Source organism: Lynx canadensis, chromosome X, assembly GCF_007474595.2.
Source record: "Lynx canadensis isolate LIC74 chromosome X, mLynCan4.pri.v2, whole genome shotgun sequence".
Classification (NCBI taxonomy): Eukaryota; Metazoa; Chordata; class Mammalia; order Carnivora; family Felidae; genus Lynx; species Lynx canadensis.
In genome coordinates this window covers 52250671-52266933 of record NC_044321.2, presented here as the reverse complement: position 1 = coordinate 52266933, position 16263 = coordinate 52250671, and the positions used below count along the sequence as shown (strand labels likewise).

The following is a 16263-nucleotide window of genomic DNA, read 5'->3' as shown; positions in this document are numbered from 1 at the left end:
CTATATTTTTCACCTGAAACAAATATTACATTGTAAGTTAACTAATTGAAATTTAAATAAAAACTTGAATAAAAAGTCCAGGACCAGATGACTTCACAGGTAAATTTGTAAAAATATCAAAAGAGTTAACATTTATTCTTCACAAAATACTCAAAAAAATTGAAGACAAAGGAAAGTTTCCACATTTATTCCATGAGGCCAACATTATTCTGATACAAAAACCAGATAAAGACACTTAAAAAAAGAGAACTACTGGTCAACATCTGAAGAACATAGACACAAAAATCCTCAAAAAATATTAGCCAACGATATCTAACAAAATATTAAAAACATCATTCACCATGATAAAGTAGAATTTACCCCTGGAATGCAAGAGTGGTTCAATATTTGCAAATTAATCAACATGATATATCACATCAACAAGATTAAGAATCAAAACCATATAATCATTGTAATAGGTGAGGGAAAACCATTTGACACAGTACAATATCCATTCATGATAAAAACATTTAGCAAAGCAGGTTTAGAGGAAATATACCTCAACAAAATAAATGTCATATATATCAAAAACTCATAGCCTACATCATACTCAGTGGAGAAAAACTGAGTGTTTCCCCTGAGGTCAGAAACAAGACAAGGATGTCAATCTCCCCCCTTTTAAATTGTTTTTTACATTTATTTCTGAGAGACAGAGAGAGACAGTGCATGAGCAGGGGAGGGGCAAAGAGAGAGGGAGACACAGAATCAGAGGCAGGCTCCAGGCTCTGAGCTGTCAGCACAGAGCCCGATATGGGGCTCAAACCCACAAACTGTGAGATCATGACTTGAGCCGAAGTTGGATGCCCAACCAACTGAGCCACTCAGGCGTCCATCTCCCCCTTTTATTGAACACAGTACTGGAAATTTTAGCCACTCTAATCAGACAAGGAAAAAAAAAAGCATCCAAATTTACAAAGAAGAGGTAAAACTTTCGCTCTTTGCAGGTGACAAGATAATATATAAAGAAAACCCTAAAAACTCCACCAAAAACTACTAGAGCTAATAAATGATTTCAGTAAGGACAAAGGACACAAAATCAATATACAGAAATCATTTGCATTTCTATACACTAATAATAAAGTAGCAGAAAGAGGATTTAAGAAAAAAATCCCATTTACAATTGGACCAAAAATAATAAAATACCTAGCTATAAACTTAACCAACAAGATGAAAGACCTGTACTCTGAAAACCATAAAACACTGGTGAAAGAATTTGAATATGACACAAACAAATGGAAAGATATTTTATGCTAATGGATTGGAATCTCAAATATTGTGAATATATCTATACTACACAAAGTAGTCTACACATTTATTTCAATCCTTATCAAAATACCAGTAGCATTTTTCACATAAATAGAACAAATAACCCTAAAATTTGTATGGAACTTTGTAGTTACAAAATATCCCAAATGGACAGAAGAATTTTGAGAAAGAAGAAAACAGTTGGAGGTATCACAATCTCAGATTTCAAGATATAGTACAAAGCTTTAGTAATCACAACACTATGATATTGTCACAAAAATAGATACAGAGATCAATAAAACAGAATAGATAACCCAGGAATAAACCCACAATTATATGGTCAATTACATGGACCAAAAATAATAAAATACCTAGCTATAAACTTAACCAATCTTCAATAAAGGAGGCAAGAATATTCAATGGGAAAAGACAGTCTAGTCAACATATTGTGCTGGGAAAACTGTACAGCTACATGCAAAGGAATGAAAGTGGACTGTTTTCTTATACCATACACAAAAATAAACCCAAAATGGATTTAAGCCCTAAATACGAGTTCTGAAACCATAAAAATCATAGAAGGGGACAAAGGTAGTAATTTCTCTGACAGCAACCATAGCAACATTTTTATAGATATGCTTCTTTGGCAAAGAAAACAAAAGCAAAAATAAGTTATTGGGACTATATCAAAATAAAAAGCTTTTCCACTGCAAGGAAACAATCAACAAAATTAAAAGACAACCTACTAAATTATATAAAGAGCTTATACAACTCTACACTTAAAAACAAATAATTCAATTAAAAATAGGCCAAAGATATGAACAGATATTTCTTCAAAGAAGACATACATCTGACCAAAAGACACATGAAAAGATGCAGGGGTGCCTGGGTGGCTCAGTCAGTTAAGCGTTCAACTCTTGATTTCAGCTCAGGTCATGATCTTACAGTTTGTGAGATCAAGCCCCATGTCAGTCTCTGCACTGAAAGTGGAGCCTGCTTGGGATTCTCTCTCCCTCCCTCTCTGCTCCTTCCCAACTTGATCACTCTCTATCTCAAAATACATAATCTTTAAAAAAAAAGGGAAAGAAAAGATGATCAACATCACAAATCATCAGGGAAATGCAAATCAAAACCACAATGAGATGTCTCCTCACATCTGTCAGAATGGCTAAAATAAAAAACACAAGAAACAAAAAGTTGACAAGGATGTGGAGATTAAGGAACTCTTGTGTACTAAGGGTGGTAATGAAAACTGGTGCAGGTATTCTGGAAAACAATGTGGAGGTTCATAAATAAAATTAACAATAGAATTACTATGTGACCCAGAAATTTTACTACTGAATATTTACCCAAGGAGTGCAAAAACACTAATTTGAAAAGATATATGCATACATATGTTTATTGAAGCATTATTTATAATAGTCCAAATATGAAAGCAACACAAGTGTTCATCCATAGATGAATGGATAAATAAAATGTGATATTTATATACGACAGAATATTCCTCATCAATAAAAAGAATCTTGCCATTGGAAACAACATGGATGGATCTAGAGCATATAATGCTAAGTGATATGTCATCTGAGAAAGACAGATATATGATTTCACTCATATGTGGAATTTAAGAAAAAATATAAATGCTCAAAGTAAAAATAAAATAGAGAAACAAACAAGTAAAAACAATTTGTAATTATGGAGAAACTGATGGTTGCCAGAGGGAAGGTCATTGCAGGAAATAGATAAAGGGAATAAAGAGTACACTTATTTTGACGAGCACTGAGTAATGTATATAATTGTTGAATCAGTATATTGCGTGCCTGAAACTAATATAGAACTAATTGTAATTCAATAAATATGCATCCACTTAATACATGGAAGGACATTTTATAATGAGAAAAATCAATCAGGAAGATATGTCAATTAGAAACATACATGACACTAACAGAGAGTCCCAAATCACATGAGTCAAAAATGACTGAATTGAAGAAATAAATATGCTTTCAACCATAGTTGGAGACTTCAGTAGCCAATTTAAATAATGGATAGAACAAATATGAAGATAAATGGAAGGGAATAGGAGACTTAAACAACACTATAAACCAATTAGACATCTAAAGAACACTGCACAGGGGCGCCTGGGTGGCTTAGTCGGTTTAGCGTCCGACTTCGGCTCAGGTCATGATCTCACAGTCTGTGAGTTCAAGCCCCGCGTCAGGCTCTGTACTGACAGCTCAGAGACTGGAGCCTGCTTCTGATTCTGTGTCTCCCTCTCTCTCTGCCCCTTCCCCGCCCATGCTCTGTCTCTCTCTGTCTCAGAAATAAAGAAACATTAAAAAACATTTTTTTAAAGTAAAGAACACGGCATCCAAACATCAGAATACACATTATTCTCGGGTACTTATGGAACATTCTGTAGGATAGATAATATCTTAGGCCTTAAAACAAGTCTGGATATAATTTAAAGGACTGAAAAAATAGAATATATAAAAGGACTATATATATTATATATACATATATTAATATATATATTATATTGTATATTATATATAATTATCATATATTACTATATTATAATTATATAATTATGTATATAATACATTATCTTATTTATATATCAATTATATATTGCAATAATATTTGTTAATTATAATTAATTATAATTAATAATTTATATTAAATAAGTATAATTAAATTATAATATTACAATATATAATATAAATGATATATAAATAAGGTAATGTATTATATACACAAAATTATATAATATTTATAATTAACATAGTATAGTGTATATAGGACCCTCCTCCTGTAAATACAACTAGATAAATATCAAATCACCATAAATGCCACAGAAAACTATCTGAAAACTTGCACAACAAATTCCACAACTAAAGGTAGAGAAGAGGTCACATTAATTAAGGTAGGAAGTGTGGAGAGACATCTTGGAAGAGAAGTGGATCATGGCCACTGTAGTTTAGAAGAAGCCACATTTGCAGAGAAGAATGAGAAGCAAAGAAGCACACAGGGGAAAGTGTGGGGAAAAAACAAATCCCAATTTCAATTAGCTTGGAACATGGGGGGCTAAAATTTTAAGTTCTTGAAACCAGTGGGGTTTAAAGCCTGGAGTTGTTTTTTTGTTTTTTTTTTTTGTTTTTTTTTTTAACTTTTTTTTTCCAACGTTTATTTATTTTTGGGACAGAGAGAGACAGAGCATGAACGGGGGAGGGGCAGAGAGAGAGGGAGACACAGAATGGGAAGCAGGCTCCAGGCTCTGAGCCATCAGCCCAGAGCCCGACGCGGGGCTCGAACTCATGCACCGCGAGATCGTGACCTGGCTGAAGTCGGACGCTTAACCGACTGCGCCACCCAGGCGCCCCTAAAGCCTGGAGTTTTAAAGATCAGCAGGCTTGGCTCTGGGGAAGCTTGTAGGGCATTGATTTTTCTCTTGGAGAAAAGGCAGAACAAACAGACCATGAGCATACAGCATGGAAACAGTGGTCAGAACTGCACCTGGGGCACACAGTGGGACGGTTATTTGCTCATCGTGGATAGGTTTCAGAGAGGCAACATTCATGGTGAGACCTCTCTGGGAACAGAAGAACTGACAAACACCATTTCCCTCCCCTGCCCCTTATTATAAACATAGAGTCACCTGCAGGAACCAGCACAGCACTGACACTACCTAACTTGCTTACACCAAGCTCCACATGCTGGTGTCCCAGAATGGCCCTTCCCGTTCAAGCTTGACTTAGTCCCAGCGTGGCAGGCCCCATCTCCTAGAAGTCCAGGCCAAACCTCTGCCAACACTACGTCTCCTAAGCCAGGAGTTTTCAGGGTCTTGGTTCCAGTGGTGGTGGTGACAAATCTCATTTCACCAGCACAGCAGAGCACACCTAGTTAAACTTTGCTATATTCAGGTCAGGGACCAATCGCTGAACATACCAGGCAAAGGGAGCCTCTACAGAGGCTCTACAGATGACTGACCTGAGGAAAATGTGAGGCCACCACAAAATAGCATATGCAGCAAACATTGGAGACACTCCCAGAAGCCACAGGTCCTGAGGAAAAAGGGCCACTAGACAATAGGGCACTAAAGGACCCCTTCTTCATAAAGCCATTACCCTCAAGAACAAGAGACATAGCTAACCTCCCTAACACAGAGAAACAGACACAGACACTTAGACAAAATGAGAAAACAAGAATTTGTCCCAAATAAAACAATAGGACAAGGTTATGACTGAAGATCTAAGTGAAACAGACATAAGTAATATATCTGATGGAAAATTTAAAGAAATGATTATAAGGATACTCACTTGACTTGAGAAAAGAGTGGAGAACATCATTAAGACCATTACCAAAGAGATAGGGAATAACATAGCTAGCAGAGATAAATGGCTCAATAAATGAAGTGAGAAGCACACATGAACAGGAGGTTCAAAAAGCAGAGGAACAAAGTAATGGCCTAGAAGACAGAATAATGGAAAGTAATCAAGTTGAGCAAAAGACAGAAAAAAAATTATGCAAAACAAGAATAGACTTAATGACTCCATCAAACATAATAATATTTGTATTATAGGAGACCCAGAAGAATAAGAGATGAAAGAGAACACAGAACTTATTTGAAGAAATAATAGCTGAAAGCTTCCCTAATGTGGGGAGGGAAACATATCCAGATCCAGGAGTCACAGGGCACCCCCAAACAAATCAACAAAAGCAGATCCATACTAAGAGAAACAAAAAATAAAAGAGTACATGATGGCTAAACCATCCCTGCAAGAAATATTAGAGGGGACTCTTGGAGTGGAAAGGAGAGACCAAAAGTGACATTATGAATGTAGGTAACATAAAAGTAGCAAAAAAAACATATTTCTGTTAAAATCAGTCAATGAATTCACAAATAAAAGGATGTAAAATATGACAAAATTTACCTAGAACTTGGGTAGAGGAGGAGTAAGAATGGGTTCAAATTTAAAGGATCACCAACTTAATATAGAATGTTACATGCAGAAGAGATTATATACAAATTTAATGGTAAACATACATCAAAAAACACTAATAATATGAAAAGAGAAAGAGAAAGAAATTTAATATACCACCAAAGAAAATCAGCAAAATACAAAAGAAAGAAAGATAAGGAAGGCACAGAGAAAATCTTCAGAAATAATGACAAAACAAGTAATAAAATGGCAATACATATATATATATATATATATATATATCTCAATAATTATTTGAATGTAAATGGATTAAATGGTCCAATAAAAAACATAGGGTGACAATTTGGAATAAAACGAGACCCATCTACATGCTGCTTAAACAGACACATTTTAGACCTAAAGACATCTATACACTGAAAATGATGGGAGGGGCACCTGGATGGCTTATTTGGTTGAGTGTCTGACTCTTGCTTTTGGTTCAGGTCATCATCTTATGGTTTCATGGTATCAAGCCCTGCATTAGGCTCTGCACTGACAGCACAGAGCCTGCTTGGGATTCTCTATCTCCCTCTGTCTCTGCCCCTCCCCACCCTTCTCTCTCTCTCTCTTTCTCTCTCTCTCTCTGTTTTTAAAAATAAATAAGTAAACATTTTTAAAAAATTTAAAGTGAGGGGAGGAACCAAGATGGTGGAACAACATGGAAGCTTTTTGTGTGTCTCACGTCCATAAAATACAACCAGACCAACACTGAACCATCATACACACATAGAAACGATCTGAGGATTAACACAACAATCCGCACAACCTGAACCACAGAATTCAGCAGGTACATGTGCAGTGCGCACAGCTGAACTTGGGGAACAAGAAGCCCTGAAAGGTAGGGTACTGCTTTTGTGGGTGGAGAGAGGACGAAGACTGGGGAGGAGGGGAGAATACAGAAAAATCACCCCTCCCCAAGAGCAGCTGGAGAGAAAGTGGAAAATTGGAAACAGCCACAGGGACTAAACTAAAAACGGAGAAAGGAGAAAGGAGAGGGTTTAAATTCCATTAAGATTGTAAACAAGGGGAGTGCAAAGGTTGCAGCTCTGCAGCTCGATACCTGGCGGTTGCCTCTGGTGGAAAGGCAAATCCCCAGGAACAGAGTGGGGTCCGGGAGGTTCTCGGACCACACCAGGAGAAGTGGTTCCACTGCTGGAAGGACATTTTGTAGAGACTGTTGATGCCACCTGGTCCCAGCAGACCCCAGAAGGTGGCCACATTCGCTTGTGCTGGGGCAAGATCCTTAAGGGTGAATGAAGCCTGGTGTCAGATGTGTGTTGTGATTTTCCATAATCCCTGAGACACTACTGCTACACTGTCTTGTGAACATTTTCTGGAATGGGCTGGCACCTGGTCACAGTCTAGGGGCACTGACAACTACAGTGGGCATACCTGGGTGCAGCCAATATTTGGCCATTGCTAATTCAGCCATTTCTCAGCGAGACCCTCCTGCAGAGGGGAGGAATGGGCCAAAGCCACAGTCCTTCAGAAGTAGGGAGCTGGGGAAAATAGCCACATCTGAGGCAAGGCTTGGGAGAGGTGCTGCCTGGGGCCTAGTCACAGAGAGTGAAGAAGTGGGGAGTGGACAAGAGCTGAAGACAGAGGACAGGTGTGCGATTGCTGATCTGGGAGAACAGACTGGGTAGCTGGGTGGGGCCATTTTCACTGTTCCTATGCATGTGCATATGCACCTGTGACCTGCAACAATCCACCCCAGTAGGCTAGGAGCGCCACCTAGTGGAGAGTGGAGCTGTTACCCTGAGACCCGCCCAACTGGGACAACTTCGGTCGTGAAGAACACAAGTCTCAGCGCCAACTTAATTTATGGACTATAAAGAGCTACATAGACTGACTTCTAAAGCAATTTCAGTCCTACTTCAATCTGTTACCAGGTTCATCTATTCAATTTTCTTTTTTTTTCTTTTTCCTTTTTCTCTTTTACAATTCTTTTCTATTTCTTGAATAGAGAAAGAGAAAAAATTCATTTTTATTTTCAATTTTTATTAAAAATATCTTTAATTTTTATTACTATACTTTTTACTTTTGTGTAAATTTTTTTCAAATTCTACTTTACTTCCATCATTTTATTTTAATCTACTTCAGTGTACTAACCTTTTAAAATTCTCAATTTCCTTTTTTTCTTTTTCTTTTTTCCTCTTCTTTATTTCTTTTCATTTTCTTGAATGCAGAAAGAGAAAACCTTCAATTTTATTTTCAATTTCTATTAAAAATATTTTATTTAATTTTTATTACTATATTTTTGCTGTTATGTAAGTTTTTTCAAATTCTATTTTACTTCCATCATTTTATTTTACTCTAATACAGTGTATTCACATTGTAAAATTTTCAAACGGCTATTTATCTCTTTTTCTCTTTTTTCATTTCTTTTATTTTTTCTTAAATACAGAAAATGAAAAAAACATATTTATTTTTAATTTTTATTAAAAATATATATTTTTTTAAATTTTTTCTACTACATTTTTAACTTTTGTGTATATTTTTTCAAATTCTATTTTACCCCTATCAACTCATTTTAGTCTACTTCAGTGTATTCATTTTTTCAAGTTCTCAATTTCCTCCCCCCTTTTTTATTTTTCTCTAATCTGTCAAACCACTTTCAACACCCAGAACACAACACACCTAGGATCTAACATCATCTATTCGATTTGTGTGTGTGTGTGTTTTCAATTTTTAATTTCGATATTTTTTATTTTAATTTTTTAATTTCAATTTTTCTACCTCTTTAATTCCTTTTCTCCCTTCAAAATGACAACATGAAGAAATTCAACCCAAAAGAAAGCACGGAGAAACGACAGCTAGGGATTTAACCAACACAGATACAAGCACGATGTCTGAACCAAAATTTAGAATCACGATAATAAGAATAGTAGCTGGAGTCGAAAATAGATTAGAATCCCTTTCTTCAGATAAAAAAGAAGTAAAAAATAGCCAGAATGAAATTGAAGATGGTATAACTGAGCTGCAAGCATGGATGGATGTAGCGGCGGCAAGGATGGACAAGGCAGAACAGAGAATCAGTAGAAGGGTTATGTGAGCAAATCATAGTGGAAAACTTTCCCAACGTGGGGAAAGACACAGACGTCAAAATCCAGGAAGCACAGAGGACTCCCATTAGATTCAACAAAAACCGACCATCAACAAGACATATCATAGTCAAATTCACAAAATACTCAGGCAAGGAGAGAATCATGAATGCAGCAAGGGAAAAAAGTCCCTAACATACAAGGAAAGACAGACCAGGTTTGCAGCAGACTTATCCACAGAAATTTGGCAGGCCAGAAGGGAGTGGCAAGATATATTCAGTGTGCTGAAGCAGAAGAATATGCAGCCAAGAATTCTTTATCCAGCAAGGCTGTCAATCAAAATAGAAGGAGAGATAAAAAAGTTTCCAAGACAAACAAAAATTAAAGGAGTTTGTGACCACTAAACCAGCCCTGAAAGAAATTTTAAGGGGGACTTTCTGAGGGGAGAAAAGATAAATATATATGTATATATGTATATATATATATATTATATAATATATAATATATAATATATATATTGTTGCTTTTGGTGTACCAGAAGCAACAAAAGAGTAGAAAGGATCAGAGAACATCACCAGAAACTCAACTCTATAAGCATCATAATGGCAATAAATTCATGTCTTTCAGTACTCTAAATGTCAATGGACTCAATGCTCCAATCAAAAGGCATAGGGTAACAGAATGGATGAGAAACAACATCCATATATATGCTGTTTACAAGAGACCCACTTTAGACCTAAAGACACCTTCAGATTGAAAATAAGGGAATGTAGAACCATTTGTCATGGTAATGGTCAACAAAAGAAAGCCACAGTAGCCATACTGATATCAGACAATCTAGACTTTAAAATAAAGACTGTATCAAAGGATGCAGAAGGGCATTATATCATAATCAAAGGCTCTATATACCAAGAAGACCTAACAATCATAAACACTTATGTGCCCAATATGGAAGCACCCAAATATATAAATCAATTAATCACAAACAAAAAAAAATCATCAATAGTAATACCATAATAGTAGGAGATTCAACACTCCACTCAAAGCAATGGACAGATCATCTAATCAAAAAATAAACAAAGAATCAATGGCTTTGAATGACAAATTGGACCAGATGGACTTAACAGATATATTCAGAAGATTTCATCCTAAAGCAGCAGAATATACATTCTTTTCCAGTGTACATGGAACATTCTCCAGAATAGACCATATACTGAGACACAAATCAGCCCTAAGTAAGTACAAAAAGATCGAGATCATACTATGCATATTTTCAGACCACACTATGTAACTCGAAATCAAACACAAGAAAAAATTTGGAAAAGTGACAAATACTTGGAGACTGAAGAACATCCTACTAAAGAATAAATGGGCTAACCAAGCAGTTAAAGAGGAAATTAAAAATATATGGAAATCAATGAAAATTAAAACACGACAAACCAAAACCTCTGGGACGCAGCAAAGGTGGTCATAAGAGGAAAGTATATAGCAATCCAGACCTTCCTAAAGAAGGAAGATCTCATATACACAACCTAACCTTCCGCCTTAAGGAGCTGGAAAAAGAACAGCAAATAAAACCCAAAACAAGCAGAAGACAGGAAATAATAAAGATTAGAGCAGAAATTAATGCTATCAAAACCAAAAAAACAAACAAACAAACAAAAACAGTAGAACAGATCAATGAAACCAGAAATTGGTTCTTTGAAAGAATTAACAAAATTGATAAACCACTAGCCAGTTTGATCAAGAAGAAAAAGGAAAGGACCCAAATAAATAAAATCAAGAAGGAAAGAGGAGAAATCACAACCAACACAACAGAAATAAAAACAATAATAAGGGGATATTATGCACAATCGTATGCCAACAAAATGGGCAATCTGGAAGAATTGCACAAATTCCTAGCAACATATACACTACCAAAACTGAAACAGGAAGAAATAGAAAATTTGAACACACCCAAAACCAGTAAGGAAATCAAATTAGTAATAACAAATCTGCCAAAAAACAAGAGTCCAGGGCCAGGTGGCTTTCCAGAGGAATTCTACCAAACATTGAAGGAAGAGTTAACACCTATTCTCTTGAAACTGTTCCAAAAAATAGAAATGGAAGGAAAACTTCCAAACTGTTTCTAAGAAGTCAGCATTACCCTGATTCCAAAACCAGACTGAGACGCCAATAAAAAGGAGAACTATAGACCAATTTCCCTGATGAACATGGATGCAAAAATGCTCAACAAGATATTAGCCAACCGGATCCAACAATTCATTAAAAAAATTATTCACCAGGACCAAGTGGGATTTATACCAGGGATGCAGGGCTGGTTCAATATCCACAAAACAATTAACATGATTCATCTCATCAATAAAAGAAAGGACAAGAACCATATGATCCTCTGAATAGATTCAGAGAAAACATTTGACAAAATAAAACAACCTTTTTTTTTGATAAAAACCCTCAAGAAAGTAGGGAGAGAAGGATCATACCTTGAGATCATAAAAGGCATATATGAATGACCCAATGGTAATATCATCCTCATTTGGGAAAAACTGACAGCTTTCCCCCTAAGGTCAGGGACAAGAGATGGATGTCCACTCTTGCCACTGTTCTTCAACATAGTAGTGGAAGACTTAGCCTCTGCAATAAGACAAGAAATAAAAGGTATCCAAATTGGCCAGGAGGAGGTCAAAATTTCACTCTTTGCAGATGACATGATACTCTATATGGAAAACCCAAAGTATTCCACCAAAAACTGCTAGACTGATTCATGAATTCAGCAAAATGGCAGGTATAAAAATTAATGCACAGAACTCTTTTGAATTCCTATATATCAACAATGAAGTGACAGAAAGAGAAATCAAGGAATCAATCCCATTTACATGTGCACCAAAAACCATAAAATAAAAACCATACACTGAAAATTATAGAAAGCCTATGAAAGAAATTGAAGAAGACACACAAAAAAAGGAAAAAAAATATTCCATGCTCCTGGATTGGAGGAACAGATATTGTTAAAATGTCAATACTACCCAAAGCAATCTACATATTCAATGCAATCCTTATCAAAGTAACACCAGCATTCTTTACAGAGCTATAACAAACAATCCTAAAGTTTGTATGCAACCAGAAAAGACCCCAAATAGCCAAAGCTATCTTGAAAAAGAAAACCAAAGCAGGGGGCATCACAATCCCAGACTTCAAGCTATACTACAAAGCTGGAATCATCAAGACAGTATGCTACTGGCACAAGAACAGACACTCAGATCAGTGGAACAGAATAGGGAACCCAGAAATGGACCCACCAACGTATGGCCAACTAATCTTTGACAAAGCAGGAAAGAATATCCAATGGAATAAAGACAGTCTCTTCAGCAAGTGGTGCTGGGAAAACGGGACAGCGACATGCAGAAGAATGAACCTGGACCGCTTTCTTACACCATACACAAAAATAAACTCAAACTGGATGAAAGACCTCAATGTAACACAGGAAGCCATAAAAATCCTTGAGGAGAAAGCAGGCAACAACCTCTTTGATCTTGGCCACAGCAACTTCTTACTGATCATGTCTCTGGAGGTAAGGGAAACGAAAGCAAAAATGACCTACTGGGACCTCATCAAAATAAAAAGCTTCTGCACAGCAAAGGAAACAATCAGCAAAACTAAAAGGCAACCAACAGAATGCGAGACGGTATTTGCAAATGACATATCAGATAAAGACACAGACAACAAAATCTACAAAGAACTTCTCAAACTCAACACCAAAAAAACAAAGAATCCAGTGAAGAAATGGGCAAAAGACATGAATAGACACTCCTCCAAGGAAGACATCCATGTGGCCAACCGACACATGAATAAATGCTCAACATCATTCATCATAGGGAATCACAAATCAAAACCACCATGAGATACCACCTCACACCTGTCAGAATGGCTAACATTAACAACTCAGGCAACAACAAATGTTGGCGAGGATGTGGAGAAAGAGGATCTCCTTTGCATTGTTGGTGACAATGCAAGCTGTTGCAGCCACTCTGGAAAACAGTATGGAGGTTTCTCTAAAAACTAAAAATAGAACTACCCTACGACCCAGGAATTGCAGTTCTAGGCTTTTATCCACAGAATACAGGTGTGCTGTTTCAGAGGGACACATGCACCCTCATGTTTATAGCTGCAGTATCAACAATAGCCAAATAATAGAAAGAGCCCAAATGTCCATTGATGGATGAATGGGTAAAGAAAATGTGGTATATATACACAATGGAGTATTATTCAGCAATCAGAAAGAATGAAATCTTGCCATTTGCAAATAGGTGGATGGAACTGGATGGTATTATGCTAAGTGAAAGTAGTCAGAGAAAGACAAATATCATATGACTTCACTCATATGAGGACTTTAAGAGACAAAACAGATGAACTTAAGGGAAGGGAAACAAAAATAATATAAAAACAGGGAGGGACAAAACAAAGGGACTCATAAATATGGAGAACAAACTGAGGGTTGATGGAGGGGTTGTGGGAGGGGGGATGGGCTAAATGCGTAAGGGGCATTAAGGAATCTATCCTGAAATCATTGTTTCACTATATGCTAACTAATTTGGATTTAAATTTTAACAAAATAAAAAATAAAATTAAAAAAAATTAAGTGAGGTAATAGAGAAATATTGATGTGCAAATGGAAGCCAAACGAAAAAATAAGGGAAAGCAATACTGACAACAGAAAAAAATAGACTTTAAAACAAAAACTGAAAAGAGACAAAGAAAGACACTACATAATATAAAAGGGGACAATCCATCAAGAAGATGCAACAAATGTAAATATTTATGCATCCAACAAAGGAGCACCCAAATAAATAAAACTGTTAATAATAACCATTAAGGAACTAATGAATACATTAAAGCTAGGGGACTTTAACATGCCACTATTATCAATTGACAGAACTTCTGAACAGAAACTCAACAAGATAAAATGACTTTGAATGAAAAATTGCAGGTGGATTTAACAGATATATTCAAAACATTCCGTCCTAAAACAGCATATTCTTTTTTAAAAATTACACATTCTTTTCAGATGCATGTGGAACATTATCCCGAATACATCATATATTAGTTCACTAAACAAGCCTCAACAAATTAAAAAAATATATCAATATTTTATGCATCTTTTCTGACCAAGATTCTATGGAAGTAGAAGTCAACCACAAGAAAAAAAAATCAAGAAACACCACAAATATTTGGAGGTTAAATTACATGCTACAAAAGAATGAATGGATCAATGAAGAAAAAGAAGAAGAAATTAAAAAAAGGACATGGAAACAAATGAAAATGAAACCACAACAGTCCACAGTTTCTGGGATGTAGCAAAAGCAATTCTAAGAGGGAAGTTTATTACAATACAGGTCTTCCTCAAGAAGCAAAACAAACAAACAAACAAAAACAAAAAGAAAAAAAAACAAAAAAAAACCTCAATTAATCAGCCTAATCTTACACCTAAAGGAGCTAGAAAAAGAATAACAAACAGAAGCCCAAATCATCAGCAAGGAAATAATAAAGAATAGAGCAGTCATTAAGTATATAAAAAGTGAAAATACAACACAACAGATCAATGAAACCAGTAGCTAGTCTTTGAAAAAAATTTAAAAATTGATAAACCACTATCAAGATTTATTAAGAAAAAAGAGAAAGGACCCAAATAACTAAAATCACAAATAAGAGAGAAGAAAGAGCAATATCAAAGAAATACAATTATAAGAGATGGTTATCGCAAACCATATGCCAATAAATTGGAAAACCTAGAAGAAATGGATAAATTTCTAGAAATATATAACCTACCAAAACTGAAACAGAAAAAAAAAAAACCCAGAAAATTGAAATAGTCAAATATACCATAAATAAATGAATTAAGGGTGCCTGGGAGGCTCAGTCAGTCGAACGTCTGACTCTTGATTTCAGCCTGCGTCATCGTCTCACAGTTCATGTGATTGAGCCCTGCCTTAGGCTCTATGCTGATGGTGCAGAGCCTGCTTGGGATTTTCGATCTCCCTCTCTCTATGTCCTTTACCCATCCTCAAAAATAAATAATAAGCTTTAAGAAATTTATTAAGCTGGGACTCCTGGTGGCTCAGTCGGTTGTATGTCTAAATTTGACTGAGGTCATAATCTCACAGCTCGTGTGTTTGAGCCCCACATCTGGCTGTATGTATGCTGACAGCTCAGAGCCTGGAGCCTTCTTAGGATTCTGTGTCTCCCTCTCTCTCTCTGATCCTCCCCTGCTCACACTCTGTGTCTCTCTATATATATCTTAAAAATAAATAAATATTTAACAATTTTAAATAAAAATTAAGTAATCAAAAAATTCCAAAAAATAGAGGTCCAATACTAGGTGGTCTCGTACGCATATTCCACCAAACATTTCAAGAACTCATACTTATTCTCAAACAATTCCAAAAAATAGAAGAGGAAGAAAAACTTCAAAATTCATTCTCTGAGGCCACAATTATCCTGATACCAAAACCAGGTAAGCACACCACAAAGCGATCTATAGGCCAATAACTGATGAACATACATACAAAAATCTTCAACAAAATACTATCAAACCTAATCCAACAATACATTTAAAGAATTATTCACCTGGGTTGCAAATGTGGTTCAGTATTTGCAAATTAGTCAACGTGATACTCCACATCAATAAAAGAAAGGATAAGATCCATATGATGGTTTCAATAGATGCAGAAAAAGCATTTGACAAACTACAACATCCAATCATGATAAAAACCCTCAACAAAGTAGGTTCAGAGTGAACAAACATCAACATAATAAAGGCCATGTATGATAAACCCACAGCTAACATCATCTTCAATGGGAAAAAACTGAGAGTCTTTTTCCTACAGTCAGGAAAAAGACAAGGATGTCCATTCTCACCACTATTATTCAACATAGTACTGGAATTCTTGGCTACAGCAATCACA

The 16263-nt window shown here is 35.9% G+C and overlaps 1 long non-coding RNA gene across 1 annotated transcript; it reads right to left on the bottom strand.

The window, feature by feature from the left end:
- Positions 1-218: 218 nt before the first annotated feature.
- On the bottom strand, positions 219-15902 carry LOC115507413. The gene is made up of 3 exons (XR_003966643.1): positions 15826-15902; positions 803-809; positions 219-234 (listed from the first exon to the last, which is right to left on the bottom strand). It is a non-coding gene; the product is annotated as an uncharacterized LOC115507413 (long non-coding RNA).
- Positions 15903-16263: the final 361 nt, after the last annotated feature.